Genomic DNA, 17,559 nt, shown 5'->3' with positions numbered 1-17,559 from the left:
CATGGTGCACACCGTAATAAATGAATGTCAACTGTGTACAAATGTGATTTTTGGCGTGCATGGGTATACTTGAAACAATTTTGGTAATGGTTATAAAAGGGGGTAGTTTGGGATAATCTCTTAGGGTTGTTGTGCGTGTTTGTTTGGTATGTTTCCATGTTCAAAATTCCCGGTAGTTAATCTGTGGTTTTACTTCTATTTTGGTGTTCCCACCTACGGTTCTGTTTGATGGAACCGTAGACTTTGATGCAGAGGACGGGTTTAAGCATGAGGGACCGACCCCACCTAAGGAGTGATGACCTGGGGTTTATTTCCGTTATGGTTGACGAACTTTTATTTTATTTTTATTCAGCTAGATGACGATAATAAGCCTATGGAGGATTTCTTATTAGGCTGTATTTTAACTTTCTAGTACTCACTTTTAGACTATCTTATTATTATTTTTCCGCTGTGTTTATAAACTGCACACATACTGTATGTCCGCACACACTTGGACTTGGCGTTGGAGTGCGTTACCTGAGTGTCCATTACCCCGCTGTCGTGACTCCTACAAAATCACATGTAGGAGTCGAGGGCACCACAAGTGGTATTAGAACAGTTCGACTCTGGGTAAAACCACAAGTGCCCCAATGCTGCCCAAGGAAGTCGACCAAGACAACGCAGAGGAAGGTTGAATCAGAGGCAGATAGTGTAGGTGAGGGTGTACGCTCTGACACCTGGTGAGGTAGATGATGAGGCCCTAGAGACTTAAGATGCGAGGGTCATCACATGTATGAACTTGATTTGATCTATTTGAGTTGATGCATTGTGTGGCTAAATTCCTAGAATTACATTGGAAGTGTTTGATCTCATCAGGGAGAATTTACTTGTATGAATTTTATGCTTGTATCTTGTTTGATTCAGGGGCATCCCAATCCTTTGTGTCCGCTACTTTTGTACGAATGTGTAACTTAATCACGGAGTCTATGGCAATAGCATTACCAAACGAAGAAAGGGTAATGTGTTCGAAAGTTGCCCTAATTGGACTTTGGAGAGAGGACACTTGATGCCGACTTAATAGTATTCAAACTACTTGGCTTTGACATCATCCTGGGAATGAATTGGCTATATCATCATTTCTCGAGTATCAATTGTCGGAGCCAGGTGGTCAGTTTTCATTCTAGAGGGGACTATATGAAATTTCTTTTAAAGGGGGGGGGGGGGGGGGAGGATGTGAAACCCAAAAGTTTCTTTTTAGGCTTTATGTATTTTATTTACCTATTTTTTCTGCTCTTTGGTAAAACCTGAGGTCCAAGTAGGTAGGATAGTGGGTTTAATGGAAGGCCCAGCCTGTGTGGGAGTCCACGAGCTGAAGCAAGAAGAAAACTAGGCCCCTTGTTGCAAATGACGCGGTTTTTCGACTTGAAGGGTGAAAACCCTAAGACCTCTTCATTTCACCCCAGCGCCACACGCTCCTCTCCTCTTCTCTTCTCTTTTTCTTTTCTTCTTCTTCCTCCTCACGCAGCCCTCATCGCCCATGTCGCCGTTGTGCCATCGCCACGTGTCCTTCGATCTTTGACCCCCACCCTTGTCTTCTGCCACCTTCCCTTCCACCAATCTGAACCTCCCATTCTACTAACCGATGCGGCTCTCAAGCAGATGTTTGGGGAATGCAATAGAAAGCGTTGCAAAGGCGAAGGCTCAAGTGGATCGGATGCATCATTTAGCACCGCAACTCAAAGTATGAAGTTTTTGGATGAGATCACCCTGCAGCTGCCTGCACAACAATATTCTCACACAGCTAGGATTTTGTGGATCCTAATGTGCAAGAGGTGATCTTACTCATGCCCCCAGACTGCAAGTTGATTGGATCAGGGGGCTGTAGTGACGTAGCGTATGATGATGCTATATTAATTTAGTTTATCAAACTTAGTTTTTATTGCCGATGTTGTTTTTTTTATTGACCGAATTACATAATTTGCTAACAGTTTATTGATTGAGTTTATGAATTTCTTTTTTAATGATTTTCATAATTTGCTAACGGTTTATTTCAATTTCTAAAATGATTTGCTACTTATTATATTTTATTTGTCTCTATATTATTTACTTGCATATTTTAGACAAGTCATATACCACATAATTTATATGCTTTTTGGATGTTCACGGCCATCCTATTCACATTTATTATAAATTATTCGTTCAGACAGTGAAGTGTTATTGGGTTAATTGTTTTTGAAATCGCAAAATGGACAGAGGAAATGGGTCGAATGATGAGTCCCAGGTGGAGGCCAACAACACGACCAAAGGTGCATCGAGTAGTAAACAGTATCTAACGTGAGATGAATACCAAGATTGGAGGAGGCGTGATCCCTCAATGTGGGATGACATAGCCATTCTTATGGCCGCCGTAGAAAAGAGGAATCTACAAAGCCAGTAGTTGAGTGAATGTCGCAGCATAACATCAGCTTACGCGAACGAGACTATATAATCGCAACCCTCAATGGACATCCAAAGAATTATTATAACATGTTCCGGATGGAAGGATATGCATTCTAAGTGTTATGCAATATATTACATGTGGATGTCATTCTAGAATCGACAAGAGAGGTTTCCATGGAGGAAACTATTGCAATGTTTGCATACACTGTCAGACATGGGCAAGTTTAGCGAATCATAGGTAACCGATTTTAACATTCGAGTAAAACCATTAATCGACATGTCTACGTAGTGATGCAGGAACTATGTCACCTTGCTCCTCATGTGATTGCACCTACACATATTTCTGGGGTGACGCCATATATTGAAGGCAATCCTAGACATTATCAGTAGTTCGACGTAACCATTTCTTACTCTGGATTAAGAAAAGCAATATGTGGTTGACACTTTTGTAGTATGATCGGTCTCATTTATTAAAAATTAGAGAACTCACAATTTACTTATATAATTGCAAAAATATTATGGTGCAATTGATAGGACTTACATCGACGCATGGGCTCCCGCCAAGACAACTAATGCATATCTATCTCGACATCACTGAGTTAGCCAAAATGGACTAGAAGCCTGTGATTTCAATATGAAGTTCACATTCATATAGGCTACGTAAGAGGGCACTACCCATGATGCTCGCATATTTATGGATGCATTGAGTCGTCAAGGGATCAATTTTCCATGGCCTCCTTAGTGTAAGTATTATATATTAATTAATTTCTGAACGAGCGGTATTTCGTAATGTTTGAAGCAAACATTATAAATGTTTTTAATATTTTTTAAGTTATTATTACTTGGTAGATTTCGCCTTTCCGTGCACTAAAGGATGTATGCCCCCATATCCTAGGGTGCGGTATCATAGGTCTGAACATCACAGCAATTGTTCATTCCATGGATATCAAGACTATTTCAATTATCAACATTCTTCCATCCGAAATGTTATTGAGCTCACTTTCAATGTGTTAAAAAAATGGTTTTGAATTTTGCAATCAATGAACCCATACAGGCCAATAAGGCAACGATATATTGTTGTTGCGTGTTGTGTCATACGTAACATTATTCAACTGATTACACCTGATGGTGATATATCTCGTAGTTTTACTAATCCGGATCGTTATGATGGATAGACAATTGAAGATAACCCAGCTCGTCTATTGCGTATTTCTGACATATCATTTGTGTCGACACAAGCCATGGTTGCAACCAAGGAATCTGTTGCACTACCTATGTGGGCACATCGGACTTCGAACTAATATTGTAACATTTTCCATGGTATTGTATGACCATTTTTGCAAGCGTGGAACATGTTTGGAAGATTGGATGCTTTATGTTATTAAATATAAATATTTTTTTATTAGCGAACCTGTTAAATGAGAAATGCAACTGATGTTGAAATTGGATGGAAATAGATTAGAAGATTGAATATTGACTTTTATCGCTTTTATGAGCACACTCGCAATAAAAAAAAAATGATAATGGGGGGAGCATGGGAATGTCATCTTCATAATTGATAAAAAATTATTTTTTTACAAGTTTGGAATTAAATAATTTACATTCTTGGAGAATTTTAAATCAGCAAACTTGTTTTTATAATTGAAAATATTTATTATAATTTGGAAATTTTGAATTAAATAAGTGTCGGAGTGGCAAAAATTAAAAAAAAAAAAGTTAAATAACTCACCTGCGGGTTGTCATCATAATATTATAGCCAAAGTTTGGAACAAAATGCGAGCCTGAGAATATTGTAGGAATAATTGCTAGTAATTTAATATTTTTACCTATTTCAATTTAAATAAATTTCTCTAAAAAATCTTGTGCAAAATTCATTTTTATAGGTGTTGTCTCATAATAATTGTATTTATCACTACAACATATAAATAAAATCATTATTTCACCATCATTACTAATAAAACCAATGGAACCACACCTTTTTCAACTTCCTATTCAAAAGTAAATAACCCAACATACTCACCCAAACGCGTCTCAATGAGACTTACAAACTCACCCAACATACGACTTGACTAGATAGTCTAGATGCATACGACAAAGACTAATTTGTGCCGTGGGTACTGGAATGTAACTCACGTTCATACCTGGTGCATGGAATGCTGTTCTTGATCCTCCCATATGCCTTGTATAAAACACGATCATCTACGGCAAGTTTTACAGGCGACAAACACATAGTAAACTTTATCAATCGACCCTCTCTTCGAAATAGTAGTGGAGGCGATTATGGGTGGTTATAATAAGCTGCTTGTGCAAGTCATATGGGTAGGCGTAATATTATCTGGAATGGCAACTGCAGCACTAGCAGCAGCAGCTAATGGATCAGCCCTCCCTAACTGCCCCAACTGGTGTGGAGACGTTGAAATTCCATATCCATTTGGTATAGGTGAAGGTTGCTACCTAAATAAAAACTTTTCTGTCAATTGCACCAAATCGTGGGATGGACGACTCCGACCTCAGGTGGGTGACGTTGTTGTCCAACAGATTTCCATCCAAGGCCAGATTGACATGTTCATGAAGATTGTTGAGGTCTGTAACAACAGGTCGGAGCGCTTGACAAACTTCCAGTACTCCACTCGTCTGAGAGTCTCCTCCAATGCTTTTACCATTTCTAACACCCAAAACCTGTTCATTGCTGTTGGCTGCGATACATATGCATTCCTTTATGGTAACCAGAACAATGAAGATTTCTCCATGAGCTGCATGTCCATTTGCCAGAATCAAAGCATTGTTTTGAATAGGACTTGCTCTGGAATGGGTTGTTGCTGGTTAGAGATCCCGGAAAGATTGAGCAATATCAGGTTGGAAGTACGTACACATAGCTACAGAAATCACACAAAAGTATTGAACTTCAATCCCTGCAGCTATGCTTTCGTTGTTAAGAAACAACTGTTCATGTTCTCCCCATTTATCTTTCCAGTCTCCAAATTAACAGAACCATTCCGATGGTATTTGATTGGACGATCGGAAATGAAAGGTGTAAGTATGCTCAGCTCAAGACTGATTACATATGTGGAGGGAACAGCACATGTGATGATCCTGAAAACGGCTATGGATACCATTGCCAGTGCAAGAAGGGTTACGAGGGCAACCCCTACCTCCCACTTGGTTGCAAAGGTACTTACTACTCACGTCTAAGAAGCTTCTCAAAATCAAAATCTTAATGACTAAATTTTTCATTAAGATTTACGACGGCCTGCGGCTGTTGCATGTGCTCATGTGTTTCAGATATTGATGAGTGCATTTCACTTGAGAAACCTTGCGCTGGCCGTAATGCAAGATGCATCAACACTGATGGAAGTTACACATGTACCTGTCAACATGGGTTCGAAGGAGATGGACAGATAGGTTGCAGAAAAAGGCATTCTAAAATTATTCCTATTGCACTCGGTACGTATGTATAAGAATTAATTTATGGAAGTTTGTAAATTAGGAATTAAGCAAAAAAATGAAAAAAGAAGTTTCAAAAAGTACTATAGTATCTTAAAATATTTTTGGCACATGATCGACATGGAGATTTGCTTGTTAGGCTTAATTTGTAGCTACCATTTAGAGATCAACATGTCTCTCCATTAACAATTTTAGTATAAAACCTATTAATAATATATATAAATTAATATCCCAAGTACTGCAAGCTGGCGTAATCGTTCTCCTATTAATTTTTTGAGTTAAGCAGGTACTAGTACATGCCTTGGGGTATTATTTCTACTTATTGGTGGATGGGGGTCATACAAAGTGGTGAAGAAAAGGAAAAGGATTCAACGTAGGTAGGAGTTCTTTAAACGAAATGGCGGACTGTTGTTACAACAGCAAATATCTCAAAGTGAATTGAATGTTGAGAACACGAAATTATTTAATTCAAAGGACTTGGAGAGAGCCACTGACCATTTTAATGTTAATAGAATACTCGGTCAAGGAGGACAAGGCACTGTTTACAAAGGTATGTTAGACGATGGAAGAATTGTTGCTGTGAAAAAGTCAAAGATAACTGATGAAGGAAAGCTTCAAGAATTCATTAATGAAGTTGTCATTCTTTCACAAATTAATCATAGGAACATTGTTAAACTACTAGGTTGTTGCTTGGAGACAGAAGTGCCTTTACGAGTGTATGAATTTGTTCCTAATGGAACTCTCTCGAAATATCTAAGTGATCAAATTGAGGAGTTTCCACTAACATGGGATATGCGCTTACGAATTGCCACAGAAATTGCAGGAGCTCTCTACTATTTACACTCAGAAGCTTCATTACCCATTTACCATCGAGACATTAAGTCAACGAACATTCTCTTAGATGATAAATACAGGGCAAAAGTAGCAGATTTTGGGACTTCAAGATCCGTTGCTATTGATCAAACTCACTTGACTACACTAGTGCATGGAACTTTTGGATACTTGGATCCGGAGTATTTTCAATCAAGTCAATTTACAGAAAAGAGCGATGTTTATAGCTTTGGTGTTGTCCTTGTTGAGCTTTTAACCGGAGAAAAAGCTATCTCTTTGACAAGGGCACCAGAATCCAAAGGTTTAGCCTCGTATTTTATTTCCTCGATGGAAGAAAACTGTTGGGAATAAGTGTAGCTAGGACTAACGCGAAGTATAGTAGCGGAACTAAAACGAAAGAAATTGATGATAATCATACAGAATGAACACCAAGAATTAAGTGGTTCGACTCAAAACGAGCCTACGTCCACTGGTGGGGTCGGTATCGAAGATTTCACTATCAACAGAGATGGAGTACAAATCAATACAACAAAACTTCACAAGGAAGTTATCTCTCAAAACTCTCTCTAGACTTCTCTCTCAAGAAAATACTAAAAACAAATGACAAATGAATTCTGAAGTCTTATCAAATGAGAGAGGCGCCGTTTGATATTTATAGGAAAAGTGAGAATTCACTTTTGTGAACATTGGCTCCAGCGAACGTCGAGTGAGTGTCGAGCGAACTAGATATTCTGCACTTCGCTCAAGCCAACAGTTGTGCGAGAGTCGAGCGAAGCTCTCTGCCTGAACTCGCTCGAGCTGGGTGTCGAGCGAGTGTCGAGCGAAGCTCTCTGACTTGGATATTGCTCGAGCTGAATGTCGAGCGATACTTGAGCGAAGCTCTCTGTCTGAATTCGCTCGAGCTGAATGTCGAGCGAATGTCGAGCGAAGCTCTCTGTCTGAATTCGCTCGAGCTGAATGTCGAGCGAATGTTGAGCGAAGCTCTCTGTCTGACTTCGCTCGAGCTGAGTGAACCTCGGCTCGAGCGAACCTACGACACTTGCACTGTTCAATCAGAATTCAAGCCACCTCATAACAAATCTCCACCTTGGCTTGAACTCTGCCAAAACACAAAAAACCTCCGACCACAAAACCAATCCCCACCACCAAATCCCTTACGGGAATAACAAAATGCGAACACCAATCAAGTCCAAACAAAGTTTGAACTTGTATACTGCAACTGGCTTAGTCATCATATCTGCTGGATTCTCTGTAGTAGCAATCTTCAGAATCTGTATAGCACCCTCTACAACAATCTCTCTGAGAAAATGGTACCTAACATCAATGTGCTTTGTTCTTTCATGATACATTTGATTTTTGGTCAAATGTATTGCACTCTGACTGTCACAGAATACTGAGATCCCATCTTGTTGTAAACCCAAATCATTGACCAAGCCTTTCAACCAAATGGCCTCCTTAACAGCCTCTGCTGCTGCCATGTACTCTGCCTCGGTAGTTGATAAAGCAACAGTGGATTGCAGTGTTGCTTTCCAACTGATAGCTGACCCACACAAAGTGAAAACATAACCTGTCAATGATCTTCTTTTATCTAAGTCTCCAGCATAATCTGAATCAACAAAACTAGTAACTTTGGAACTGAGATCGACATCTCTATCAAATATTAACCCAAAGTTCAGGGTTCCCCTCAGATACCTGAGTATCCATTTCACAGCCTGCCAATGAGTCTTACCTGGGTTAGCCATATACCTGCTAACTACGCTCACTGCCTGTGAAATGTCTGGGCGGGTGCAAACCATTGCATACATGATGCTGCCAACTGCACTTGAATAAGGAACACTAGCCATGAACTGTTCCTCTTTAGTTGTCTGAGGAGATAGGCAAGCTGAAAGCTTAAAGTACGTAGCAAGTGGTGTACTTACTGGTTTGGAATCAAACATCCCAAATCTCTGAAGCACTTTCTCAATGTACTTTCCCTGGGACAAGTACAACTTTCCAGCTTTCCTATCTCTGAAGATTTCCATTCCCAAAATCTTCTTTGCAGCACCTAAGTCTTTCATTTCAAACTCATTTCTGAGTTGGGTCTTTAACAACCCTATGTCAGATATGCTTCTAGCAGCAATAAGCATATCATCAACATATAATAGCAAATAAATGAAAGACTTATCAGATAATTCCTTATGATAAACACAACTATCATAGTTACTTCTCAAATAACCATGATCAATCATAAAGGAATCAAACCGCTTATACCATTGCCTTGGCGACTGCTTCAAACCATATAAAGACTTCTTCAATCTGCACACATGATCTTCCTTGTTTTCAACAATGAATCCCTCTGGCTGATGCATGTAAATGGTCTCTTAAAGTTCACCATGTAGGAACGCTGTTTTAACATCAAGTTGCTGTAGCTCTAAGTCATACAATGCTACTAAAGCTAGTAGTAATCTGATCGAACTGTGTTTCACCACTGGAGAGAAGACTTCAATGAAGTCGATGCCTTCTCTCTGACTGAAGCCCTTAGCAACTAAGCGTGCCTTGTACCTTGCATCTGTATCGCCCTGGATTCCCTCTTTTCTTTTGAAAACCCATTTGCAGCCAACAGTCTTTACCTTCTTTGGCAACAGAACCAAATCCCATGTTTGGTTTTTGTGAAGAGACTCAATCTCTTCAGTCATAGCTGCGCACCACTGTGCAGATTCTACGCTCTTGACAGCTTCTGAATAACTGGAAGGTTCCTGACCAACTATATTCTCTGCCGTAGTAAGAGCATACATAACCATATCTGCATGAGCATACCTCTGAGGTGGTCTAATTTGCCTCCTCTGTCTACCAGTCGCTATACTGTAGTCTTGCTCACCTTGTGCGCCGCTACTAGAATCAGAATCATGCTCATCTTCAAAAGCATGATCTTGGGCGCCGTTGGGCAGCCCTTGTGATGCTTCCACCTGAAACTCCACCTGCTTTCTAACATCCTGTTCTTGTCCTGTAGACTCATAATTCTCCTTCCTCGGATTAAGCATGGACTTTTCATCAAAAGTGACATCCCTACTGATTACAAACTTGGGTGATTTAGGATCAGTACACCACAACCTGAATCCCTTCACCCCACTGGCATATCCAATGAATATGCCCTTCTTTGCCCTTGGCTCAAGTTTTCCATCATTAACATGGAAATATGCAGGACAACCAAAAATTTTCAAATTTGAATAATCAGTAGGAGTATCAGACCATACCTCATTCGGAGTCTTCAAACCAATCGTTGTGGCTGGAGAGCGATTGATCAAGTAACAGGCCGTGTTGATTGCTTCGGCCCAGAAATCCTTAGCCAAGCCTGCATTAGAAAGCATGCTGCGAGCTCTCTCCAAAAGGGTCCTGTTCATCCGTTCAGCTACCCCGTTTTGCTGTGGAGTATGTCTAACTGTACGATGTCTGGCAATACCCTCATTTCTGCAGAATTCATCAAACTCACCTCCGCAGAACTCCATACCATTGTCAGTGCGAAGTCGCTTGATTTTCTTGCCCGTCTGATTTTCAATCAAAGCTTTCCATTGTTTGAAGTTGACAAATACATTACTCTTCTGCTTCAAAAAGTAGACCCAAACCTTCCGAGAGAAATCATCAATGAACTTAAGCAAGTATTGAGCTCCACCTTTTGACGGGACGGAAGATGGGCCCCAAAGATCAGAATGAATGTAGTCCACAGAACTTTTGGTTCTGTGAACCCCTGTAGAGAACTGAACCCTGCACTGTTTGCCAAACACACAGTGCTCACAGAAATCCAGTTTCCCTATCTTCTGATTACATAACAAACCCTGCTTACTCAGCATTGACATTCCCTTTTCACTCATTTGACCCAAACGCATATGCCACAAACGAGTGACATCTGAATCTGGATCATCTGACACTGACACTACAGCTGCACCTGTCACTGTAGAGCCCTGAAGGAAATAAAGACCATTTGTCTTATCTCCTTTCATCACAACCATAGAGCCCTTACTGACTTTGATAGCTCCACCTTCACCAGTGTACTTGTAGTCCAGAGAATCAAGAGTACCCAAAGAAATAAGATTCTTTTTCAACTCTGGAATATGTCGAACATTAGACAATGTCCGGACAATTCCATCAAACATCTTGATTCTGACTGAACCAATTCCAGCAATTTTACAACCCATATCATTCCCTAACAAAACAGAACCTCCGTTGACTGATTCATAGTTAGTGAACCAGTCCCTCTTGGGACACATATGGAAAGTGCAAGCTGAGTCCAAAACCCACTTGTCACTAAAGCGACTATTGGAGTCGCTTATTGCTAGAACAAGATCTAGGTCGTTAGACCTATCATCAGCAACACTAACGGCATTAGATGAACTAGTGTCGTCCTCCCTGTTTTTCAATTTTGGACACTCGTTCTTGTAGTGACCAAACTTATGGCAGTAATGACATTTGACGTTTTTCTTACTAAACGTTGTTTGTGAACTGCCCCTGGATTTCCCCTTATTCTTTTCTGAACCCCTGTCATTCGATCTACCCCTGCTTGAGGACCCCTTAACAAACAAGCCACTAGCTTGTTCATTAGTGTTCTTCACACTCAATTTATTCCTCAACTCCTTAGAATTCAAAGCAGACTTTACATCTACCAAGGAAATTATATTTCTACCATACAACATGGAATTTACAAAGTTCTCAAAAGATATGGGTAATGAACATAAAATAATTAACGCTTGATCTTCTTCTTCAAGCTTAATATCTATGTTCCTCAGATCCATAATGATTTTATTAAATTCATCTAGGTGTTCAGAAATAAGAGTACCTTCCTTCATTTTGAGAGTGTATAACCGTTGTTTCAAATACAACCGGTTAGTGAGAGATCTCTTCATGTACAAATTCTCAAGTGCCGACCAGAGACCAGTTGCAGTCTCCTCATCAGCAACCTCTCTTAAAACTCCATCAGATAGTGACAAAAGAATAGTACTGTGTACCTTTTCTTCTTCTTCTTTCGAAGGAGCCGGAGAATCTTCAGATACCGAGACTTCTAATACTTTTGACAAGCCCTGTTGTCGCAGTAAAGCCTTCATCTTGATGCGCCATAGACTGAAACTGTTCTGACCGTCAAATTTCTCCACTTCGAACTTAGCCATAGCCATCCGTCCAGATCCTGAGCCAAGCTCTGATACCAGTTTGTTGGGAATAAGTGTAGCTAGGACTAACGCGAAGTATAGTAGCGGAACTAAAACGAAAGAAATTGATGATAATCACACAGAATGAACACCAAGAATTAAGTGGTTCGACTCAAAACGAGCCTACGTCCACTGGTGGGGTCGGTATCGAAGATTTCACTATCAACAGAGATGGAGTACAAATCAATACAACAAAACTTCACAAGGAAGTTATCTCTCAAAACTCTCTCTAGACTTCTCTCTCAAGAAAACACTAAAAACAAATGACAAATGAATTCTGAAGTCTTATCAAATGAGAGAGGCGTCGTTTGATATTTATAGGAAAAGTGAGAATTTACTTTTGTGAACATTGGCTCGAGCGAACGTCGAGCGAGTGTCGAGCGAACGTCGAGCGAGTGTCGAGCGAACGTAGATATTCTGCACTTCGCTCAAGCCAACAGTTGTGCGAGAGTCGAGCGAAGCTCTCTGCCTGAACTCGCTCGAGCTGGGTGTCGAGCGAGTGTCGAGCGAAGCTCTCTGACTTGGATATTGCTCGAGCTGAATGTCGAGCGATACTTGAGCGAAGCTCTCTGTCTGAATTCGCTCGAGCTGAATGTCGAGCGAATGTTGAGCGAAGCTCTCTGTCTGACTTCGCTTGAGCTGAGTGAACCTCCGCTCGAGCGAACCTACGACACTTGCACTGTTCAATCAGAATTCAAGCCACCTCATAACAAAAACAATTTGTTTGATATTCTTGATAAACGAATTCTGATGGAAGCTGTAGAAGAAGAGCTTATTGCAGTCGCAAACCTTGCAAAAAGGTGCCTGAGCTTGGATGGAAAGAAACGACCTACGATGAAAGAAGTCTCAATGGAGTTGGAGGCAGTAAAAATATCACAAAAAGCTTCAAGCCTTGAAATGTGCAAAAGAGATTATAGGCCTACTGTGAAGGAGGTGGTGGTGATGCTGGATGGACTAAGAGGTAAAGGAAAGCAAACAAGGAAAGAAGCTAATCTCAACACAGAAGAGACAGAGCATTTGCTTAGTGCATCCACACAGTACTCTTTAAACATTGATGTTGGTGTTGGCTATTCTTCCGCAAGTACCATTTGATAGTATGGGAAATCAAGCACTAAAACCAACAAATGATGTCAAATAATCCATTAATCCTTAAAAGCCTCAATCAGCAAGTATCTTCCTCCAAATCAATGGATGATGGTAGATTTTCGTTCTCTTTGCATCCAGTGTTTTAAGTTTTCTCCACATAGATCTTTTTGTATGTTCAAAGTTTGCTCTTAAGGTCTGCTTTGCATTATTAAGAGCTTTTGTACGTACATGTGAGCAAGTCCAGTACTAGTACTCAATCAGGTGTCCGCATTGAAAGTCGTCCTAATTTCAACATGTGTGTTCTAAATTTTTATTTGTGAATTATGGGTTCATTTATTGTAACTTAAATATTAGGTTTGGGGTTGAAAGAATTTATACTTTCTAGAAAAGTCAATGCTTTGCTGTAGACTTTGGGTAAATTCTCGAAGTCGGAATATTCTTCTAAGTTCCTTGAAAGCAAATCTCCTCGTCTTCCGTTAGCTAGCAAAAAGCCTGGGGAAGCTGAACTGGTCTAATATTTCATCCATATATGTGTCTTTCAAAATCAAGATCAATCACTTCATATAATTTTTCAAGAGAAATATTTTAATTATAAAAAAATTTTATAAAAATAAATTTATAAATTATCATGACTTTATACTCATGTCAATTTATAAATTTATTTCATAAAATAAAATAAAAGAAAAATGTAATCACGAGTAATATTGAAAAAGGGATGAAAAATTATGAGGTGGATGGAGTATGTAATTATTGAAACTGTACTCTAAATTTAGAAGTGTACTCTAGCTGTATCACGATAATCTATATTATAATATGGACAATGCTAAGGATCCTGCTACATGTCCTGCTCTTTTTTCTTTCCTTTTTTTTTCCCTTTTTCTCTCATGGATTAAGAAAATTTTATTTAATAATATTGTGAATTTTTAAAAAACATATATTTAAAAGTGTTAAAAAATAATGTAAAAAAAAAAGTTTTAAATATTTTTTGCTTTTTTTTTTCATATCATTTTGTTAACACTTTTAAATATTTTTTAAAAAAGAAAAAAATTCACAATATTATTAAACAATATTTTCTTAATTATTAAGGAAAAAAAACTATAAAAAATAAAAAAAAGAAGCGGCACATGTAGCGTGATCCCCCCAGTGGACACGTCCTTATAAAAAAAAAATATATATATATATATATATATATTTGTGCACACGTCCTTATAAAAAAACTAGTAAATTAACTTGACTAACTAAAGTTAACAGTCAGTCTTTAAGGATAAAACCAGATAAGCCCACCAAAAGTTAAGCTTCTAACCAGTCCAACAAGACCAACTTGACCACAGTCACGCACCAAGAGAATTAACACAATCCAATAGTCCCTCTAATATGGACAGCTCCAAGATACCAAAAATCCCAAAACAAACATCAACCGACAACATAAAAATGGGCCCAAAACAGTCCAATGTTACTTCTAACAGCCCACATAAACCTGAACAGCCCATACTTAACCCGAACACAACCCACCTATCAACCCTGAATATTGACACAACTCCCACAAGACGCCTACACAACCAACCCCATAGTAAAATAAAAATTAAAGCAAGTCGATGTCAACTCTAGTAACCCGTATATAATTAAGGATACCCCACAACAGTCACAAATCCAACACATCCATTATAGCCCAAGCCCAAAAGTCAGCATTAATTCAAAACAGAATACCAAACAGCCACAATTCCAGCCCACTACACCGTACATAGCAGTCTAAATAAGCCTATTTACAACCCGAACAGCCACCTTACACAGCATGCAAACTTGTATAATTAAAACAATCAGATTCCACTCAATAGCCTGCATAAGGATTTGACACCATCCACACAAAAGGACTGAAACGGCCACATATCAACCCAACACTTCTTCACACAAGACATTCATAAAACTTCCAAACGGTACTTAGCAACAACTGAAACAGCAGCTTATACCCATAAAATACCATGTCAATTCATCAATCAATAATTAAACCACAAACAGCCATCATCAACTCCGAACGGTAACACAACTCCGCCCACACCGCCACTTCAAAACTCATCCGCCACCTAATCAACCCAACAACAGCGCACATCAAATCTCTTCCACCCAACAACTTCACAATTTAGAGACTTCCAACATCCAACACTAACCCAACAAAGTAAATACCAAGAACACCATAAACCAATTCATGAGGAGAAGGAATTACCTTGGACAGGTGGTATCCGGTGGCTTCTATTGGTCACTGCCTTACTCCCAGAGAAAAAAACTACGACTGTGGAAAGCAAAATCCCGAGCGATTGTAGAGCGAGAATAGAAAGCCTTAAAAACAGAAGTCATGCTACACAGAAGGTTCACACCATTTAAAAAATATATAATTTTATATTTTTATCCTCTATTTTATATTTCATATTTCATAAAATATGAGAGTAAAATGATAAAATCAGCGTGCTCATGGGGTTTATGTTTAATTTTTTTTTAAAAACAGAGGGGCAACGGTGAGGAGTGCTTACCGACGCGACGAGGAGGGATCGAAAATGGCGTTGGACGGCAGGGTGAAGTCAACTTAAGCACAACTGTCGTCGAGCTTGAAGGGAGCACAACCAAGATTTCAAAAATCGTAGTCACGAACTCGTGGAAGAGGGTAAAATCTGAAATTGAATCAATCGGTCCATAGGGCCTACCGGTGAGAAGAGAAGAGCAAGAAAAAACCAAAAAACCGTCGGAAATCAGAAATGGAACTACGGGAAGAGGAGATTTTGGGGTATGATAAATTGAACCAATTTTTTGACTTGTTGAATTGGTGGAAAATGAATGAGCCTAGCTATCCTATACTTGCGAGGATTGCACAAGACGTGTTAGCCATGTATGTTTCCACGGTTGCATCAGAATCAGCATTTAGTATGAGAGGTTATGTACTTGATCATTTTCGGAGAACTTGGCTCCGAGAACTGTTGAGACACTTATTTGTACTCAGAATTGGTTGCGATATCCGTCAACGCCAATTGATATTCGAGACTCCATAGATAATGTTGAGAGCTTTGTAGTAGAATCTGGTAATGTGTTTTTCTCATTCAATTTCATATTTATTTACTTTTAAAATTTAATTTATTTATTTTTCATTATCTTAATTTATTAATATTGATTATTTTATGTTTTTCTATATAGAATTAGGAGCATCGTTCATCACAATTATTGATGATTGAAGAGTTGAAGACTGCATTGGCCATTGGGAATCTATTTGGAAACTTGAAGAATGAAGATTTGTGAAATTTTATTCAAGAACAATTGTTATTTGTTGCTTGCTTGCTTAAGACAATTTGATTTTGTTTGTAATGTGTATTAAACATCTAGTGGAGTTTTTTTATTTATCTATTAATTAGTATATAAGATAATAAGACTATAAAGTATAAGTAGTATATATGTAGTAGTTATTAGTTACTAATACTATATACATGACATTAAAATTAAAAAGATATTGAATATATAAAATTAATTTTAAAAATTTTGTAAAAAAAGTCTAAAATGTAGATGATCTTGAATAATAAATTGAGTCTAAAAAGAGGTTGAATTGGGTCTTAAAATGGCCCAAATTGGCCCAAAAAGTGTGGTCCAAATCGGTAAACCGACCGTGAACCAGCTGGTAACCGAATCAGTCGATTTTCCCCCATACAGAGTTGGTTTCGGCCGCTTTGTCCCCTCTGAAACACCCTATCGATCGATTTCGGTTTAGGCCCAAAACCGAACCGAGAGGTTGGTTTTTCAGCCCTAGTTTATATTAATGGCTTTAATAATTTAATTTATTCTCATATAGCTACTTTATATGGTTAATATCAAATGTCGGTGACACATTTTACTATCTTAAATATCAATTATTATTTATCCTTATATATAGCATACTTTGCTAATCGTTCCGACACCAAATCCAAGTTCTGCCTGCATGCATGTTCTTTGATTTATATATACTTTATTTTGGAAATAAGTGACATGAAATAATTAATTAAAAAATAGGAGTATTGAATCATAACAAGGTAATAGAGAAAAGGCTAGGTGTCTGTTTTAAATTTTAATTTCCAAAGCCACCTACCTACTCAACATAAACCGTACTTACCATTTCTTGGTACGTAATCTTTTTCGTTTCTTTTAACCATAATGTGAGGAAAAACCAATCGCAAATTTCCCTTCAGCATCTTTAATGACCGAGTAATTCTATATATAATTGTAAAGTGTGTAAATATTATATAATTATTTTGAAAAAAAGATAAAGTCTATTATTAAAAAATTAATTTTTTTTTTTATGTAGATTCCATATTTTATTCATCTTTTTTAAAACGATTACGCGACAGTTGCATAATTCACGATTGTAAATATATTTTCTCTAAAAAAAATCTATACATTACACTCACATTTCATTTTTATCCCACTATGATGAGATGGCATTGCTCACTAATTTTAATATTTTCTCTCTAAAAGAAATAAAAGATCATTCAAAGATAGATGATAAAAGTACTGTCACATTTTACATACTGAGAAGGCAATGTGGTTATTATTCTTACATTTGAATGGTCCCTTCTAATTGATTATTCTTGCA

The 17,559-nt window shown here is 38.3% G+C and overlaps 1 pseudogene; it reads left to right on the top strand.

Annotated features, from left to right (window-relative positions):
* Positions 1-4,561: 4,561 nt before the first annotated feature.
* On the top strand, positions 4,562-13,277 carry LOC121243145 (annotated as a pseudogene).
* Positions 13,278-17,559: the final 4,282 nt, after the last annotated feature.

The sequence above is a fragment of the Juglans microcarpa x Juglans regia genome, chromosome 8D (genome assembly GCF_004785595.1).
Source record: "Juglans microcarpa x Juglans regia isolate MS1-56 chromosome 8D, Jm3101_v1.0, whole genome shotgun sequence".
Classification (NCBI taxonomy): domain Eukaryota; kingdom Viridiplantae; phylum Streptophyta; class Magnoliopsida; order Fagales; family Juglandaceae; genus Juglans; species Juglans microcarpa x Juglans regia.
This window is presented reverse-complemented; position numbering and strand designations above follow the sequence as displayed.